Here is a 19,263-nt window from a genome sequence, read left to right on the forward strand (position 1 = left end):
AGTTAACCCAAAAGCTGTGTTTGTGAACTGCGAGAACCACAGCCTCAATTTGTCCTGTGTCCATGCAAGTGAGGTGCAACCTGTTGTTGTTACATTTTTTGGCATTCTAGAAAAACTTTTTTTTCTTCATCTACTTCGCGTTGGGAAGTGTTAAAATCATTTGTCACTCGGACTGTGAAAAGACAGTGTGACACAAGATGGAGTTCCAGCCATGATGCTGTGCAAGTAATCCACGAAGAGTGTGACAACGTTATTGCAAGCCTTCAACACCTGCTGGAAGGAGAATTTTCAAGGGAAACTAAATCTGATGCAGGATCGCTACTGAACTCTATTCAACAGTTCCCATTTATAGCTTTATTAAATTTTTGGTACTCAGTTTTATCATCAGTGGATAAAGTCTCAAAACGTTTGCAGGATCCGAAAATGGGGTTCCATGAAGCTTCTTGTGATCTGAGAGGACTTATTCATATCTTGAATTTGAAGAATGACGAAATTATCCACAATGCAATAGATTTAGCCAATGAATATTGTCAAAATTGGGGAATACCAATTGCACGAACAAGGAGAAGAAGAATAATGCCTGGAGAGTCAGCAAGAGATAGTGGACTGACGGCACAAGAAGAAATGAATAGAGTAATGGTAGAGATTGTGAACAGATTAAAAACTGAAATTGAAGACCGCAGTGTCCGTCTTCAAAGACTCAGTGACCGATTTTCTTTTCTTCTGAACTTGAATTCAGGAGTGATTGAAGATGAACAAGAAAGAGAGAAATTAAAAAAGGAATGTTCAGACTTTGCAAATTATTATGACAATGATGTGGTTGCAATTCAGTTATATGACAAAATTATTGATTTTGTGATGCTCCTTCGAGCTGGAGGGAATAGAGTTCCCCCTGATCCTAAAGATGCTCTGGAGTCTTTACTGCAGTATGGGAGGGATGTCTTTCCGATGCTGTGTGTTTCATACAGATTACTGCTTACAATCGCATTTTCAGTCGCAAGCTGTGAAAGGTCATTTTCAAAACTGAAATTAATAAAAACATATCTGAGGTCTTCTATGTCACAGGAGCGACTGACCAATCTGGCTTTAATAAGCATTGAAAAAGAATTTCTCACAGCTGATGTAAAAAGTGAAGTAGTTCAGGTGTTTTGTGACAGGAGGTATCATTTGGGGAAAAGAACTTAATAAATTTGATTGATTTATATTAAAATCGAATAAAGCGTTTATTTCATGTTTCATCTGTGTTTATATATTCAAAATGTTTTCCTTTCTCATAATATTTCTCAGTATATTAGGCCTTATACTTGAGTCCTAGGGGCATACAATCAAGATTTGCCCCGGGCATCACCAGACCTCTGCACGCCACTGTGTTTGACCTGTGTGTTAAGTCTAGTGACCCACCTTGGATCTGTACCTCTTAATACCCATGCTTAATAAAAATAGAAATTATCAACTAACCTAGGTACAACTGATCTGATGGAGAGATAGTTCCAGATTTCTACTTCCTTCATAATAAGACTGCTATCAGTTGAGGCTGGTATCAACCTTAACGGCCGAGCTCTGATTGCGGATGGGTTTCTCCAGCATCCCAGTCATGTACGGGCAGCACGGTAGCATGGTGGTTAGCATAAATGCTTCACAGCTCCAGGGTCCCAGGTTCGATTCCCGGCTGGGTCACTGTCTGTGCAGAGTCTGCACGTCCTCCCCGTGTGTGTGTGGGTTTCCTCCGGGTGCTCCGGTTTCCTCCCACAGTCCAAAGATGTGCGGGTTAGGTGGATTGGCCATGCTAATAGGGTGGATACGTGGGTTTGAGTAGGGTGATCATGGCTCGGCACAACATCGAGGGCTGAAGGGCCTGTTCTGTGCTGTACTGTTCTATGTTCTATGTTTTTCTCGGCCTTCGGCACCTCAATTCGATCATCCCTTAATCTTCCGCACTCAAGTGACCACAAGCCTTGTCGATGCAACCTGACCTTATAATTTAACGGTTCCAACCAAGAGGTTCAATGTATCTTTTTGTTAACAATTATTACCCTTTATCCTGATGAGCAGTTCAAACATCTCTTAATTACACGTGTGAGGAGCCGCTATCAAGATTACAGTTTGCTCATCGAGTTAATAGCTGTAATTCCAGTTGAAAGTTTAGAGTGGGTATAATTGTGCAAAATTAAAGCAGGAACAAATGAGGCCACATGTGCCAGTGATGGTGTTTGAATGCACATGTGTGTTGATCGCAGGAACGGCTTTGAGTATAAGGGACTGTCCCTTTTGCCAACCAATGGATATTTCTAACAGATGCTGTAAGCATTTGCGAAAGAGTTGAGGGCGCTTGTTGAACTTTGGTGGCATTAACTATCTGAAGCAGTCACTGAGAATGACAGGCATAACATCAGTCATTGGGGTGCTTGGATTTCTGAGGAGGAATCTTTGGTATTGCAAAACAAAACAAGAGTTTCAGCTTATCAAACATTTATTCATCCAGTCTGAAAGTCAACAAGTCATGTGTGACATTTGTATGACGAGAGGTATAAATAAGATCAAAACGATCCAAAGACATGAATCTGCATTAATCAGTATTGGGAATACACAAGTGTCACATCCTGGGTTAAAGATTTGAAATGGGAATCACTGCAGCAAAGGAGGGAGAAAAATAGACTGACAGTGTTCTTTAAAATATGGAATGAGCTGGTGGGAATAGATTGAAATAAGTACCTGGTGCCCCCCAACATTGACAAAACACGTGATAGTCATCCACAAAACTACAAAGGCAGTTTCCTAGACAGTGAATCAACAATCTTTCTTCCCAAGGACAATCCCACAATGGAACAAGCTACCAAAGGAAATAGCCTCAGCACCATCACTGGAAACCTTCATTCACTGGGAACCTTCAAGATCCATTTTTAAATTATTCCCATTTATAAATTCTTCATTATCATGACTACCATCTCAGCAGGTTATATCTGGTTCAGCTGGTGATAACCACATTCATAAATGCTGAAGGAATGCAGATGTTAGTTTGTGATGCCCACACAACCAAAGCAGAAGTAGAACTCATAACCTGTTTGCATTGTTGATCCGCTGCCAATTCTTGTTTCAACATTCCCACTCTGTTATTCAATTCTACATCACCTGATCTCTGATTTTGAAATGCATCTGCCACCAGCCCACCCACCACCACTATCCTTACCCACATCCTATCACCACCATACTAATTTGAATCCATTAACCACTCTTCTAGTTTCTCTCTTCCATTATCCACTTGCCTGGATGAGTACAGCTCCAATGACACTCAAAAAGCTTGACGCCATCCAGGACAAAGCAGCCCCGCTTGATTGGCACCACATCCAGCACCTCCAACATCCACTCCCTCCACCACCGATGCACATTAACAGCAGTGTGCACCATCTACAAGAAGCACTGCAGCAACTTGCCAAGGCTCCTTCAACGGCAGTTTCCAAATCACAACCCCTACTGCCCAGAAGGACAAGGGCAGCAGATGCATGGGAACACAACCACCCACAAATTCTCCTCAAAGTAACTCACTACCCTGACTGGGAACTATATTGCTGTTCCTTCATGTCACGGGGTCAAATTCCTGGAAGTCCCTCCTTAACAGCACTGTGGGTGTACCTACACCACATGGACTGCAACAGTTCTGGACCTGTTCTCCTGCTCCTCTACCTTTGCCCTCAGTAACTAGCAAAGATCCCTCAGGAGCCCCAACTCCGCCTCCAACGCCACCACCCAATCAATGTGATTGGACATCACCTTCTCCATCTGCCGGATCTGCGACCCCTGTGCCTCCAGACATTTCTCAACTCGCTCCATTGATCCTTTCAGGAGTGCCACTGCTCCCTCGATGGCCTTCGACTGATCGTCCTGCATCTCGTTTCACTGCTGGCGGAACTCTTCTCTAATAAACGCCTTCAGCTTCTCGCCCTCTGCCATCTTCACAATTGCGACTGTGCCACAGGTTGGTAACCAACAGACATGCCACCCATGGAGTGATCTTTTCCTCCACACCTTCAGCCACACTTTCCTGTTGAAATTACCCCACTTTCAGATAAAAAGAGCTCAACCAAAGCCTTTGAGCCGGAGCTTCTTGTGCCCAACCACTCTAGAACTAGAACCCAAGGGCACAACCTCAGACTGAAGGGATGAAACTTTAAAACTGAAATGAGGAGGAATTTCCTCAGCCAGAGGATGGTGAATCTGTGGAACTCTTTGCCGCAGAAGCTGTGGAGGCCGAATCACTGAGTATCTTTAAGACAGAGATAGATAGGTTCTTGATTAATAAGGGGATCAGGGGTTATGGGGAGAAGGCAGGAGAATGGGGATGAAAAAATATCAGCCGTGATTGAATGGCGGAGCAGACCCGATGGGTCGAATGGTTTAATTCTGCTCTTATGTCTTCTGGTCTTATCTTAAAATGTGATAAATATGGATGGGGCTTTTTTCTCTTTATTTGTTTACAGGATGTGGGCTTTGCTGGCTAGGCCAGCATTTGTTGCCCAAACCTAATTGCCCTTGAAAAGGTAGTGGTGAGCTGCCTTCTTGAATCACTGCAGTCCATATACCATATGGTATAGGTACACCCACTGTGCTTTTTGGGATGGAGTTCCAGGATTGTGACCCAGCAACAGTGAAGGAACGGCGATATATTTCCAAGTCAGGATGGTGAGTGGCTTGGAGGGAAACCTCCAGGTGGTGGGTTTCCCATGGATCTGCTGTTCTTGTCCTTCTAAATGGTCTTGGGTTTGGAAGGTGCTGCCGAAGGAAACTTGATGAGTTCCTGCAGTGCATCTTTCAGATGGTACACACTGTTTTTACTGTGTGCTGGTAGTAGGGGAAGTGAATGTTTGTGGATGGGATGCCAATCAAGCGGGCTGCTTTGTCCTGGATGGTGTCGAGATTCTTGAGTGTTGTTAGAGCTGCACTCTCCCAGGCAAGTGGGGTGTATTCCATCACACTCTTGACTTGTGCCTTGTAGATGGTGGACAGGCATTGGGGAGTCAGGAGGCGAGTTACTTGAAGCAAGATTCCTAGCCTCTTACCTGCTCTTGTAGCCATAGCATTTCTATGGGTGGTACAGTTCAGTTTCTGGTCAATGATCACTTCCAAGATGTTGATACTCGGGGAATTCAGCGATGGTAATGCCATTGAATATCCAGGGCAATAGTTTGATCTCTCTTATTGGTGATGGTCTTTACCTGGCACTTCTGTAGCACAAATGTTACTTGTCACTTGCCAGCCCAGGCCTGGATATTTTCCAGGTCTTTCTGCATTTGCATGTGGACCGCTTTAGTGTCTGAGGAGTCGTGAATGATGCTGAACATTCCATAGGTGAACTTCCCCGCATTTGACCTTATGTGGGAAGGAAGGTTATTGATGAAGCAGCTGAAGATGTTTGGGCCTAAAATCAATGAGGATCTCCTGCAGTGATATTCTGGAACTGAGATGACCAATCTCAACAACCACAACCATCTTCCTTTGTAACAGGTATGACTTCAACCAGTAGAAAGTTGTCCCCCTGATTCCCATTGACTCCAGTTGTGCTTGTACGCCTTGATGCCATACTCGATCAAATGCTGCCTTGATGTCAAGGGCAGTCACACTCAACACACCTCTGAGTTCAGCTCTTTCGTCCATATTTGAACCAAGTCTGAAATGAGGTCAGGAGCTGAGTTACCCTGGCAGAACTTGGCAGAACCCAGACTGAACAGGTTATTGCCAATCAAGCACTGTTGATGACCCCCTTCCATCGCTGATTGTGCTGCAATGGTTGTCCCTGTCACGAAGCCGGATAAGGCAGTCTGCCTCTGCAGAGACTATAAATTGACAGTGAACATGGCTTTGAGGTTAGACTGTTATCTTTTACCCCACATCAAGGATCATTTTGCTGCATTAGTCGGTGGCTGCACATTTATGAAATTGGACATGGGCAACGCTTTATCTACAGCTGGAGCTGTTAATAAGTCCTGACAAAAGTACATCACAATCAATACGCACAAGGGTCTCTATGAGTACACCAGACTGCCCTTTGGAGTACCCTCAGCGTGCGCAGTCTTCCACCGCGTTGTGGAGAACATTCTGCGCAGATTGCGTTGCGGTTTACTTAGATGACTTGCTAGTCACAGGGACCAAGGATCAGGAGCATTTGCAGAACCTGGAAGCAGTGTTGAAGCAATTTTCAGAGTCTGGATCTGCCTGCACCGCGCAAAGTGCATGTTTCACCACAGAGCTTAACTATTTTCTTGGATTCGGCAATTATTATGGCAGATTCATTGCGAATATGGCTAACGTCCTGGCCCACCTTAATTTCCTCAAGAAGCACCAACCTTGGGTGTGGAGCAAGGCCCAAGGTGACGTGTATAAGAAAGTGAAACAGCAGATGTCCTTGTCGGGGTTGTTGATGCAGTCCGATCCTTCAAAAGGCATTATTCGACATGTGTGACGCCTCGCTGTATAGGATTGGGCAGTCCTGTCTCATCAGATGTGCGATGGCCGTGAACGTCTGATCGCCTTTCCCTCACGGACACTGGCTGAGTGAAGGAGCGCTTAAATCTAAAAGGAAGGTCTGGTGGTTGTATTTAGTGTGAAACAATTTCATCAGTACGTCTATGGCCACCATTTATTTATTGTCACAGATCACAAACCGTTCCTGGATCACTTCCATGAAGACAAGGCAGTCTCACCAATTGCTTCCAGAAGAATTCAGCACTGGTCTGTATACTCTTTCAAACACTGCCCAGGGACCCAGATTGCGCATGCAGATGGGTTGAGTCGTCTTCCGCTGCAGATTGAATCCGCAAACTCCCCCCCTCCATGACAGACAAGACGGTCATTGTCCTGAATTCTATGGACTCTTTGCCAGTCACTTGTGCCATATATTTGTGACTGGACGCAAACCGACCTGTCCTTGCCAAGGTGAGGCATCCAGCTCTACACGTGGGCCAGCATTGGCAGCAACCAGGGGAATTGAAGGCTTTCTCCTCGAAGTTCTCCAAGCTGACCATAAGAGACGGTATCCTCCTGTGGGGCATGAGGGTTGTTGCTCCAGTGAATGGCCAGGCATCGTGTTAAAGGACCTTCACAACAGGCACCCCGGAGTGTCTACCGGAGTGTCCAAAAGGAAGATGCCGGTGAAAAGTTATGTCCGGTGGCCGGGTTTGGACACGGATATTGACATTGGCTCAGGATGCCATCTATCAAGAGCACTTGGAGCTCCCAACGCCGGCACCCTTACACCCTTGGGAGTGACTGGGGTGCCCGTGGGCTCATGTACACACCGATTTTGCCAGTCCGTTTCTGGGTTCAATGCTCCTATTCCTTATGGATGCCCACTCCAAGTGACTGGAGGTCCACAAGATGGCGACGATCACCTTCTGGGTGACCGCCGAGTGATTGCAAATTTATTTTTCACTCATGGAATCACAAAGGTGCTTGTAACAGGTAATGGGGCCTATTTCCAGATAATAGGGCCTCCTTCCACGTAACGGGGCCACTTTCACGAGTGAAGAATTTGCCGCTTTTGTGAGAAGCAACAGGATTTGGCACGGTGGCACTGCCCGATGCCATCCGGCATCAAATGGCCTGGCAGAGAGGCCATGCAGATGATTAAATGGGGCTAAATACACCAAATTCAGGGTCAATGGACACCAGGTTGACATATTTTTTTATTCTCATGCAGGACCACGCTGCATGCTGAGATATTAATGGGTCGAAGGCTTCATACCTGACTTAGACTGATTCTCCTGGATATTGGTACAAAGGTGCGCTGTAACCAAGATTTGAAATGGTGTTGGCCAGTTCAACGTTGACCTCTCCGACACTTCGTACTTAATGATGCAGCGTTTGTTTGTAACTTCAACAACCATGCTCGCTGACTCTCTCGAATTGTCACCCATCAAACGGGACCAGTCTCTTACCACGTTCGTTCAGGGACAACTGATGATGTCATTTGGATCATAGTCGCTCATGGAGGTTGGTCCCTCATGAGGAAACCTGTCCTGGATCCTCTGATTCCGTTGCTGAACCAGCCTGCTGTGACACCTCCAGTCTATGTGTAGAAGCTGACTTGTCCAACATTGTATCTTCGGATTCAGAAATGGAGACGCAGACATCTGAGATCTCGGATGCCAATTCAACGGTTCAGCCGCCTCCTGCCGATTATCCAGCATGGCGTTCCTGCCACAGATGATGTTCACCTGCGAGGTATGCAGCGACTGATCTGACACTACACGACAATTTATTGTAACTAAAGAGAGCCCAGTGTCCTCCACCTGCACCTCCTTGGTTGTCAAGGAGGTCTTTCACACTTGGGGGGGGGGGGGGGGGGGGGGGGGGGGGTGTTGGAATATAATATCGTACATGGGACTTATAGAGCGCGAATGATTATCTTATAGAATTCATAGAATTTCATAGAATTTACAGTGCAGAAGGAGGCCACTTGGCCCATTGAGTCTGCATCAGCCGTTACAAAGAGCACCCTACTCAAGCCCACGTATCTACCCTATCCCAGTAACCCCCACTAAACCTTTTTGGGCACTAAGGGCAATTTAGCATGGCAAATTCACTTAACCCGCACATCTTTGGACTGTGGGAGAAAACCGGGGCACCTGAAGGAAACCCACGCACACGGGGAGAACATGCAGACTCCGCACAGACAGTGACCCAGTCAGGAATCGAACCTGGGAACCCGGAGCGGTGAAGCAACTGTGCTAACCACTATGCTACCGTGCTGCCCTATGGTTCAACCGGAGTACAAGCTCCCCTGCTGTGGGGCATTCGGTGCCTTACTGAACTCCATTAATCATTGTATAAAATGTCATTCAGTAAGGCACCGAATAGAAAGAGGCCCAGTCGGGATCTACCAGGAAGTGTCTGAAGTGTACATACTGTAATTGTAAATAAATCAAAGTTCTTCATTTTACTTGGTGTGGATTCCAGGTCCCCTTATTAAATTCTGGTCATCATTAGACTTTTAATTCCAGATATATATTGGATTCAATTTCCTCCACCTGCCATGGCAGGATTCAAACTCGGGTCCCCAGAGCATTACCCTGGGTCTCTGGATCTGAATCCAGTGACAATATCATTACCTGCACATGGTGACACCATGGGGTAAATTTGCTGATCATGCCCACCACAGGAATCATTGTCGGCGAGATGAACAATTTCATGGACTATTAAGACGTCCGTTGCCCTGATAGGGTGGTTATTTCCGGTCCCCGGGTGAGCAGGACTGTAAAAACCTGTCCCACATGAGTGTACTGCTGCAGAAGACCAACAACACCATTTTATCTTAAAATTAGATAGACATGGATGGGGGCTGGGTCTCTGCTCAGCTTGTGGTATTATCATAACTGTAAGAACTGCAAGAGTTAATGAAATGTATAACTCAACCACTGGAGGGAGCTAGATGTACAAGTATATAGGGCGCAATTCTCCGCACTCACGACGGTGCGGAGAATAGCGGGGGTCGTAAATTTTTACGGCCACGCTAGTCCGACGCCCTCCCGCTATTCTCCCCCCCCCCCCCCCATGCCCAACTCCCGACACGAATCGCTGCCGCCGTTTTTTTTACGGCCAGCAGCGATTCTCAGCTGGCCGATGGGCCGAATTCCAAGCCCTTTACGGCCGTTTTTACGAACGGCAAACACACCTGGTCTGGCCGTTCGTAAAAACGGCCGTAAAGTCCCGATCTTGGCAACCATGGCACCGATTGGCACGGCAGTACCACGGCCATGCCAAGGGTGCCATGGGCCCGCGATCGGTGGGCACCGATCGCGGACAGCGGGTCCGATTCCCGCGCACTCTTTGTCCTTCCGTCGCCCCGCTGTATCACTTCGCGGGGCGGCTGAGGGGCATCCCGGCCCGCGCATGCACGGGTTTCGTGCAAATGCGCGATGACGTCATCCGCGCATGCGCGGGTTGGAGTCTTCCAATCCGCGCATGCGCGGCTGACGTCATGTGACGCGTCAGCCGGCGCAAACTCTGGCAAGCGGGCTTAACGAAATTCGTTAAGCCCGCGATGCCGGAGTTCACGGCCGCGGCATACTAGCCCCGACCGGGGACCAGAATCGGTTCCCGGTCGGGGAGGGGGAGGCTGGCATCAAACCCGCCCGGTTTTGACGCCAGCCTTACGATTTCTCCCTGTCTGGGAGAATCGCGCCCTTAAGACTTTGATGCTAGGCCTTATGGGTGAGAAGTTGAGGAGAAGTTTAGAGAAATGACCGAAGGAATGATTGTGTGAGGGAGAACAGATCATAGTTAATGTTACAGTGTAGAGATTAGTAGTAGATGATTATATATTATATGTTTATTATCAAGTGTGTATTGTCGAGGAGTAAGTGACGAATCCAAATTTGTAGTGTTAATAAATTTAAGTTCAAGATAAAGCTATTTTGTGGTCTTTCTGAACACTATGCCAACCATCTTGAATTGTGCAACATGAAGATCACCACACAGCTGTGTGAGGTTGAGATCATTGAGCTCCAAATGACACCATCAAATCAGACAAGTACAAAGATTGATATCATGGTCCTTCTTTTCTGCACTTTTTCACTTCGCAGGGTCTAACACTCGCATCAATGTTGCATCCAGAGTGACTCACCCAAAAAAAATGAGTGGGTTGCACCATTTTGGACCCCCAAATATTACCTCTTGTCGCTAATTACTGGTTAATGATCCAAATTTCACAACAATAGGATTGAATAGTGATAGATCTCTTGTTACAATATGGACAGACACACTTTCCAGCACAAAATCATTCAATGAAGACCAATTCTGTAGCTCATTTTCCTCTTGGGACCCAGGGTCACTGAGGCTGAATATAGTAGCTTCACTAATGTTCCATCTGTGATTAGTAGACTTGATATGGACCAGAAGTTGAAACTGTAAACTTGGGAGTTAGTTACGTAGTGGCATTACTGGGTGACAAACTTACCTCAACTGGTTTTTCTGAATTGTGATCCAGGTAATCTTCGTTTATCGAGAGCAATGAGCCACCAGTAAGTACTGTTCCTCACAGGTAGAAAGGAGGATTCATAAATGGTTTGCACCTTTAAAGTAGCACAAAGACTGCCACTTTGAATGAGTTCAAAGTAAAGTCATGAATCCACGGATTTCAAACGAATACTTCACAAACTCAGAAGATGAGGGTTTAGTGTCTACAAATGTATTTTAAATTGGCTTAGCTGTTCAGAACTATGAAGGTCAGACATATCCCCCTGCATGGCAAGTTATTTGCATTTTGTGCTTTCTGTTCAGTGTTGATTATATGCAATCAAAAATATGCAGTGATCTTCCCACTGATAGCTTTGAAAATGTGTCTTTGAGCAGTATTCTTGATATTCATGCAGAATTTATTTGGGACTTTGGCACCGTCTAGCACAGAAGTATAATGTTTTCCATTACCTCAGTTTGTTATACTGCCATTTAAATTTCTTATTTTTATAATACCTTATCTATAATTCATGAGGGTACAATTCGTGATGTAGAATAAAGGTAAAATCTTTTAAAAAGTAAATGTAAAAATGGAAAGGTTTGTTATTTTTCCATTTCCACCAGCTAATAGAGTTCTAATTATTTTGTATTATGTTCCCTTTGTTTGGACTGTTTTCTCCATCTGTAATCTTTACAACCAGGTCATTACCACCTCGTTCCTTCAAGCACAACAGGGATTTCCTATTGGTGAAAATGTTTTCACATTCTTACTTTTGAACAAATGCAAGATAGTTCTGCTTTGTCAAGGTGTATTTGTGTCATCTCAGCATTCATTTGGTAAAATATTAAATATCGTTCAGGTCCCATCTGGTTCAGGAAGGGAAATCTGCCACCCTTTCCCGGTCTGCCAGTCCTCTGCAATATGGTTGACTCTCAAACTGCCTTGTGAAATGACCCAGTAACCCACGCAGATCAAGAGCAAGCCTGCATCCCAACAAAGAATTGTAAAAAACACAAGGGGCGGGATTCTCCATTCCCGAGACTTAGGGCGGGGTTCAGTGTTGGTCAGGAATAGTAAGGCGAAAAAGCCACTGATAGGAGTCGTCTATCGGCCACCAAATAGTAATGTTATGGTGGGGCAGGCAATAAACAAAGAAATAACTGATGCATGTAGAAATGGTACAGCAGTTATCATGGGGGATTTTAATCTACATGTCGATTGGTTTAACCAGGTCGGTCAAGGCAATCTTGAGGAGGAGTTTATAGAATGTATCCGCGGTAGTTTCCTAGAACAGTATGTAATGGAACCTACGAGGGAACAAGCGGTCCTAGATCTTGTCCTGTGTAATGAGACAGGATTGATTCATGATCTCATAGTTAGGGATCCTCTCGGAAGGAGCGATCACAATATGGTGGAATTTAAAATACAGATGGAGGGTGAGAAAGTAAAATCAAATACTAGTGTTTTGTGTTTAAACAAAGGAGATTACAATGGGATGAGAGAAGAACTAGCTAAGGTAGACTGGGAGCAAAGACTTTATGGTGGAACAGTTGAGGAACAGTGGAGAACCTTCCAAGCGATTTTTCACAGTGCTCAGCAAAGGTTTATACCAACAAAAAGGAAGGACGGTAGAAAGAGGGAAAATCGACCGTGGATATCTAAGGAAATAAGGGAGAGTATCAAATTGAAGGAAAAAGCATATAAAGTGGCAAAGATTGGTGGGGGACTAGAGGACTGGGAAATCTTTAGGGGGCAACAGAAAGCTACTAAAAAAGTTATAAAGAAGAGTAAGATAGAGTATGAGAGTAAACTTGCTCAGAATATAAAAACAGACAGTAAAAGTTTTTACAAATATATAAAACAAAAAAGAGTGGCTAAGGTAAATATTGGTCCTTTAGAGGATGAGAAGGGAGTTTTCATAATGGGAGATGAGGAAATGGCTGAGGAACTGAACAGGTTTTTTGGGTCGGTCTTCACAGTGGAAGACACAAATAACATGCCAGCGACTGATAGAAATGAGGCTATGACAGGTGAGGACCTTGAGAGGATTGTTATCACTAAGGAGGGCATGCTAATGGGGCTAAAGGTAGACAAGTCTCCTGGCCCTGATGGAATGCATCCCAGAGTGCTAAAAGAGATGGCTAGGGAAATTGCAGATGCACTAATGATGATTTACCAAAATTCACTAGACTCTGGGGTGGTCCCGGTGGATTGGAAATTAGCAAACGTGACACCACTGTTTAAAAAAGGAGGTAGGCAGAGAGCAGGAAATTATAGGCCAGTGATCTTAACTTCGGTAGTAGGGAAGATGCTGGAATCTATCATCAAGGAAGAAATAGCGAGGCATCTGGATAGAAATTGTCCCATTGGGCAGACACAGCATGGGTTCATAAAGGGCAGGTCGTGCCTAACTAATTTAGTGGAATTTTTGAGGACATTACCAGTGCAGTAGATAACGGGGAGCCAATGGATGTGGTATATCTGGATTTCCAGAAAGCCTTTGACAAGGTGCCGCACAAAAGGCTGCTGCATAAGATTAAGATGCATGGCATTAAGGGTAAAGTTGTAGCATGTATAGAGGATTGGTTAATTAATAGAAAGCAAAGAGTGGGGATTAATGGGTGTTTCTCTGGTTGGCAATCAGTAGCTAGTGGTGTCCCTCAGGGATCAGTGTTGGGCCCAAAATTGTTCACAATTTACATAGATGATTTGGAGTTGGGGACCAAGGGCAATGTGTCCAAGTTTGCAGATGACACTAAAATGAATGGTAAAGCGAAAAGTGCAGAGGATACTGGAAGTCTTCAGAGGGATTTGGATTGGTTAAGTGAATGGGATAGGGTCTGGCAGATGGAATACAATGTTGACAAATGTGAGGTTATCCATTTTGGTAGGAATAGCAGCAAACGGGATTATTATTTAGACGATAAAATATTAAAGCATGCCGCTGTGCAGAGAGACCTGGGTGTGCTGGTGCATGAGTCACAGAAAGTTGGTTTACAGGTGCAACAGGTGATTAAGAAGGCAAATGGAATTTTGTCCTTCATTGCTGGAGGGATGGAGTTTAAGACTAGGGAGGTTATGTTGCAATTGTATAAGGTGTTAGTGAGGCTACACCTGGAGTATTGTGTTCAGTTTTCGTCTCCTTACTTGAGAAAGGACATACTGGCACTGGGGGGTGTGCAGAGGAGATCCACTAGGTTAATCCCAGAGCTGAAGGGGTTGGATTATGAGGAGAGGTTGAGTAGACTGGGACTGTACTCGTTGGAATTTAGAAAGATGAGGGGGGGATCTTATAGAAACATTTAAAATTATGAAGGGAATAGATAGGATAGATGTGGGCAGGTTGTTTCCACTGGCGGGTGAAAGCAGAACTAGGGGACATAGCCTCAAAATAAGAGGAAGTGGATTTAGGACTGAGTTTAGGAGGAACTTCTTCACCAAAAGGGTTGTGAATCTATGGAATTCCTTGCCCAGTGAAGCAGTTGAAGCTCCTTCATTAAATGTTTTTAAGGTAAAGATAGATAGTTTTTTGAAGAATAAAGGGAGTAAGGGTTCGGCCGGAAAGTGGAGCTGAGTCCACAAAAGATTAGCCATGATCTCATTGAATGGCGGAACAGGCTCGAAGGGCCAGATGGCCTACGCCTGCTCCTAGTTCTTATGTTCTTATGTTCTCCGATCACCGAAACAGCGTTCAGCGATCGGCCACAAAAAACATTTTTACGCCGGAATCGGGGGTGGCCTCTTTTCCGATGCTCCACCCTCTCAAAAACAGCATAATCATGCTGCACACCGCCGGGACATATCACCTGTGGTCCTCCCCGATTCTTCGTCCCCGATGGGCCGAGTCCCCGATGGCGTGGGGCACATGTGTCCTCTCACCTTCTGGGGATCTCGCATGGCGGCTGCGGATGGTGTCCAGCGGGGGTCATGGGGGGGTGCATCCGTTCCTCTGGCAAAGGGGGCTTTGACAGGGGTTAGGGGGATTGGTGGGGGGTGGCGAGGGGGTTTGCAGGGGGGCAGATTTTGGCAGGCTGGGTCCATGCAGCCGGTGTCATGTTGTATGGCGTGGCCAACGCAGGACGCCGCCGTGCGCATGCACGGTCACGGACCCGGCCATTCTGCATCTGTATCGGCAGGTAACATGGCGCGGCGCTAGCCCTCCACCGGCGGACCATCGGTACAGGGCCAGCCCTGACTTTTTAGGAGTAAGACCCAACGAATCCTGCAACATAACCTCAGAATCAGCGAATCCAGTCCTAAGTGTTGACACCAGGGCAGGGTTCATGGACTTTCACGACAGCAAAACTGGCGCCGCACCTGGACCAAATCAGCAACCATTGAGGGGCTATCACTGGTGCCAAATGGAACACAATCGATTCCAATGAGAAATGGTGTGGAATTCACTGGGTCCGTGATTGACACTCAGGAGGCTGACAAGCTGCAGACACATATATATCTATTACACACCCCACAAACACTTATCGCAGCCAACAAGCTGGCGTTGGTTGCACTGCAGCATGCCCATCCTGCTTAAGGTCGGCTGGGGCCAGAGGGCACCTAGGGGGTGCCCTGGGTGGACATTCATAAGACATGGCCCTAAGTTCACAGTGGGTGGTTAGCGGCATGCTCAGCCGCATGGCTGCCTTGCTGGCCGCAGCAATAGTGCTCCATGCCCATCCACTCTGACCCCACAGCCCACTGCCTGGCCTCTTCCCGCTACTCCCCGGCATTGGCAGAAGTCCCCCCTAGCCAGAGGTACAACTGTCAGCAAACTATGGTGATGTTCGACACTTTCCGTATCCCCTCTCTCTCCATCAGCAGCCACTGCGCTTGTTTTTATGATTTTTAGCAGCACAAATTAATCTCGTAGTCGGGAATTCGCCCCAGTTGAAAGGGAGCATTGCGGAGGCCCCGGAGAATACCAGGTCGGGCCCACTAATATAGATATAGATAGAGAGAAATACAGCACAGAACAGGCCATTCGGCCCACGATGTTGTGCCGAACTTTTGTCCTAGGTTAATCATAGAATTTTGGACACTAAGGGCAATTTATCATGGCCAATCCACCTGACCTGCACATCTTTGGACTGTGGGAGGAAACCGGAGTACCCGGAGGAAACCCACGCACACACGGGGAGGATGTGCAGACTCCACACAGACAGTGACCCAAGTCGAAATCGAACTTGGGACCCTGGAGCTGTGAAGCAATTGTGCTATCCACAATGGTACCGTGCTGCCCTTAAGAAGAAATTTATCTACACTCCATTATTCTACCCTAATCCATGTACCTATCCAATAGCCGCTTGATGTTTCTGACTCAACTACTTCCACAGGCAATGCATTCCAGGCCCCCACTACACTCTGGGTAAAGAACCTACCTCTGACATCCCCCCTATATCTTCCACCATTTACCTTAAATTTATGTCCCCTTCTAATGGTTTGTTCCACCCGGGGAAAAAGTCTCTGACTGTCTACTCCATCTATTTTCCTGATCATCTTATAAACCTCTATCAAGTAGCCTCTCATCCTTCTCCGTTCTAATGAGAAAAGGCCTAGCACCCTCAACCTTTCCTCGTAAGACCTACTCTCCGTTCCAGGCAACATCCTGGTAAATCTTCTTTGCACCTTTTCCAAAGCTTCCACATCCTTCCTAAAATGAGGTGACCAGAACTGTACACAGTACTCCAAATGTGGCCTGACCAAGGTTTTGTACAGCTGCATCATCACCTCACGACTCTTAAATTCAATCCCTCTGCTAATGAACGCTAGCACACCATAGGCCTTCTTCACAGCTCTATCCACTTGAGTGGCAACTTTCAAAGAACTATGAACGTAGACCCCAAGATCTCTCTGCTCCTCTACATTGCCAAGAGCCCTACCATTAACCCTGTATTCCGCATTCATATTTGTCCTTCCAAAATGGACAACCTCACACTTGTCAGGGTTAAACTCCTTCTGCCACTTCTCAGCCCAGCTCTGCATCCTATCTATGTCTCTTTGAAGCCGACAACAGCCTTCCTCACTATCCACAACTCCACCAATCTTCATATCATCTGCAAATTTACTGACCCACCCTTCAACTCCCTCATCCAAGTCATTAATGAAAATCACAAACAGCAGAGGACCCAGAACTGATCCATGCGGTACGCCATTGGTAACTGGGCTCCAGGCTGAATATTTGCCATCCACCACCACTCTTTGTCTTCTATCGGTTAGCCAGTTCGTTATCCAACTGGCCAAATTTCCCACTATCCCATGCCTCCTTACTTTCTGCATAAGCCTACCATGGGGAACCTTATCAAATGCCTTACTAAAATCCATGTACACTACATCCACTGCTTTACCTTCATCCACATGCTTGGTCACCTCCTCAAAGAAGTCAATAAGACTTGTAAGGCAAGACCGACCCCTCACAAATCCGTGCTGACTATCCCTAATCAAGCAGTGTCTTTCCAGATGCTCAGAAATCCTATCCCTCAGTACCCTTTCCATTACTTTGCCTACCACCGAAGTAAGACTAACTGGGCTGTAATTCCCAGGGTTATCCCTATTCCCTTTTTTGAACAGGGGCACGACATTCGCCACTCTCCAATCCTCTGGTACCACCCCTGTTGACAGCGAGGACGAAAAGATCATTGCCAACGGCTCTGCAATTTCATTTCTTGCTTCCCATAGAATCCTTGGATATATCCCGTCAGTCCCAGGCGACTTGTCTATCCTCAAATTTTTCAAAATGCCCAACACATCTTCCTTCCTAACAAATATCTCCTCGAGCTTACCAGTCTGTTTCACACTGTGCTCTCCAACAATATGGCCCCTCTCGTTTGTAAATACTGAAGAAAAATACTTGTTCAAGACCTTTCCTATCTCTTCAGACTCAATACACAATCTCCCACAACTGTCATTGATCGGAACTACCCTCGCTCTAGTCATTCTCATATTTCTCACATATGTGTAAAAGGCCTTGGGGTTTTCCTTGATCCTACCCGCCAAAGATTTTTCATGCCCTCTCTTAGCTCTCCTAATCCCTTTCTTCAGTTCCCTCCTGGCTGTCTTGTATCCCTCCAGCGCCCTGTCTGAACCTTGTTTCTTCAGCCTTACATAAGTCTCTTTCTTCCTCTTAACAAGACATTCAACCTCTCTTGTCAACCATGGTTCCCTCACTCGACCATCTCTTCCCTGCCTGACAGGGACATACATATCAAAAACACGCAGTACCTGTTCCTTGAACAAGTTCCACATTTCACTTGTGTCCTTCCCTGACAGCCTATGTTCCCAACTTATGCACTTCAATTCTTGTCTGACAGCATTGGATTTACCCTTCCCCCAATTGTAAACCTTGCCCTGTTGCACGCACTTATCCCTCTCCATTACTAAAGTGAAAGTCACAGAATTGTGGTCACTACCTCCAAAATGCTCCCCCACTAACAAATCTATCACCTGCCCTGGTTCATTACCACGTACCAAATCCAATATGGCCTCCCCTCTGGTCGGACAATCTACATCCTGTGTTAGAAAAGCTTCCTGGACACACTGCGCAAACACTACCCCATCCAAACTATTTGATCTAAAGAGTTTCCACTCAATGTTTGGGAAGTTGAAGTCACCCATGACTACTACCCTGTGACTTCTGCACCTTTCCAAAATCTGTTTCCCAATCTGTTCCTAGCCTCGCTATCACGTGGCACCGGCAACAAACCAGAGATGACAACTCTGTCTGTCCTGGCCTTTAACTTCCAGCCTAACTCCCTAAACTTGTTTATTACCTCCACACCCCTTGCCCTACCTATGTCGTTGGTACCAATGTGCACCACGACTTCTGGCTGCTCACCCTCCCCCTTCAGGATCCTGAAGACATGATCCGAGACATCCCTGGCCCTGGCACCCAGGAGGCAACATACCTTCTGGGAGTCTCGCTCGCGACCACAGAATCTCCTATCTATTGCCCTAACCATTGAATCTCCTATTACTATTGCTTTTCTATGCTCCCCCCTTCCCTTCTGAGCCCCAGAGCCAGACTCAGTGCCAGAGACCTGGCCACTAGGGCCTTCCCCTGGTAGGTCATCCCCCCCAACAGCATCCAAAACGGTATACTTGTTTTGAAGGGGAACGGCCACGAGGGATCCCTGCACTGTCTGCCTGTTAGTTTTCCTTTCCCTGACTGTAACCCAGCTACTCTTGTTCAGTACCTTGGGTGTGGTTACCTCCCTGTAACTCTTCTCGATAACCCCCTCTGCCTCCCGGAGGATCCGAAGTTCATCCAGGTCCAGCTCCAGTCCCCTAACACTGTCTCTGAGGAGCTGGAGTTGGGTACA

This window comes from Scyliorhinus canicula, chromosome 18 (assembly GCF_902713615.1).
Source record: "Scyliorhinus canicula chromosome 18, sScyCan1.1, whole genome shotgun sequence".
Lineage (NCBI taxonomy): Eukaryota > Metazoa > Chordata > Chondrichthyes > Carcharhiniformes > Scyliorhinidae > Scyliorhinus > Scyliorhinus canicula.